Source organism: Vombatus ursinus, unplaced genomic scaffold (assembly GCF_900497805.2).
Source record: "Vombatus ursinus unplaced genomic scaffold, bare-nosed wombat genome assembly UNPS02000582.1, whole genome shotgun sequence".
Lineage (NCBI taxonomy): Eukaryota > Metazoa > Chordata > Mammalia > Diprotodontia > Vombatidae > Vombatus > Vombatus ursinus.
In genome coordinates, this window is record NW_020940360.1 from 3,967,869 (window position 1) to 3,969,991 (window position 2,123).

The following is a 2,123-nucleotide window of genomic DNA, read 5'->3' on the forward strand; positions in this document are numbered from 1 at the left end:
CAATTCATGTAATTCTTTCCAGGTTTTGTTTTGTTTTTTATCCACCTGCTCATCATTTCTTATGGAACAATAATATTTCATTATGTTCATGTACCACTACTTGTTCAGCCATTCTCCAATGAGTATCCCCCCAATTTCCAATTCTTTGTCACCACAAAAAGAGCTGCTATAAATATTTTTGTACAAGTGGGTCCTTTTCCCTTTTTTATGATCTCTTTGAGATACAGACCTAGCAGTAGTACTGCTGGATCAAAGGATATGCACAGTTTTATAGCCCTTTGGGCATATACTGCATATTTCAATGAAAACAAAGCTAAAAATTCTCACATAGTATGTATTAGAATTATTTTCAACTGTGCATATATATGCACATCCATTTGCATATATGTATATATACATACATTCATTAAAAGAAACTGAAATGATTACAAAAGCTATTAACTGTAGAATCTAAAGAATCAGGAGATCTCAGAGTCACCAGGGAATTCATGTATATATCTCTTCCTCCCACCTCAACTACTTTATAAAATGTTTATGTCCCCTATTATTATAGAACAAAAAGAAACATTAGAGATCATCTAGTCCAAAGATGAGAAACCTCGCTACCTTACTATTTTACTTACCTTTCTACCTTATTTCCCCATCATGATCTTGGGAAAATCACTCATCTACTCCAGGCCTCAGTTTCCTAATATATGAAATAAGACCGTTCAACTGGATAACCTCTAAGGTCTCTTCCAATTCTAAATCTATAATTATATGATCTAATGAATCTTTCCTGCCCTCTGTCCCCCAGAGTCAAGAAAAAGCTATCTATACTCTTTACCTATGATTCATCTCATCTCACTCATTCCTGCATCCACAGAAGTCTGCTTCTAAACCTATTATTTAGCTGAAATTTCTACCTTCAAGGCTACCAATGGCCTCTTAATCGCCAAATCTAATGAACTTTTCTCAGTTCTTATCTTGCTCTCTCTATACCATCTTTGACCACACTTTTCTCCTGTGTATTCTCTTCTTCCATGATTTTTGTGATCATGTTCTTTCTTGGTTCTCTTTTTACCTTTCTGTTCCTTCTCAGTCTCCTCTGTGGTGGTTCAGGCATTTTTCAGTCAGGTTCGGCTTTTCATGACCTCATTTGAGTCATGGTAAAGATACTGGAATGGTGTGACATGTTCTTCTCCAGCTCATTTTACAGATGAGGAAAATGAAGTAAATAGAGTTAAGCAACTTGTCCAGGATCACACAGCTAGTAAAGTGTCTGAGGACAGATTTAAACTCAGGAAGATGAATCTTCAGGCCTTCAGGCCTGGCACTCTAACCATTGCACCATTTAGATGCCCTCAGTCTCCTCTACTGGATCTTTATCAATGTTATACCCACCAATTTCATGTATACACACACACACACACACACACACACACACACAGCTCTGCCCTGGGTCATCTTCTTATTTCTGTATATACTTTCTTGCTTCAGTTCCCAAGGATTTAATTATCATTCTATGCAGATAACTCCCAGACTTATAGATCTAGCCCTAGCCTCTCTGTTGAACTTTAGTCCTTCCTTTTTAAAACATTTAAAAACTGGCTACCCCATAAATTCAGAATGGCCAAAATGGAGCTTGTTATTTATTCCCTTAAATTCATTCCTTTTCTCTTCTTTACTATTACTATTGAGGATGCCACCATCATTCTAGTAACTCAGATTTTCTCATTCTCAGTGTCATCCTAGATTCCTAACTCTCAATCAGAATCCTGGCTTCCTTCAAGATTCAGCTCAAACAATAGCTTCTTCAAGAAAACCTTGCCCATACCTAGGGGAAAATGTATATCTCTAAACATTTATACCAATAAAATAGAGAAAGAGCAGATCAATGAATTGGGCATGCAACAACAAAAAAGAAAAAGAACAAATTAAAAATTTCCAATTCAACTCCTAATTGGAAATCCTGAAAATCAAAAGAGAGATTAATAAAACTGAAATATAAGAAAATCTTTGAACTAATAAATAAAACTAGGAACTGCTTTTATGGGAAAAAATAAGTAAGATAGATGTTGGAGAAGGAGAGGAAGTAGAAGAAGAAGAAGAAGAAGAAGAAGAAGAAGAAGAAGAAGAAGAAG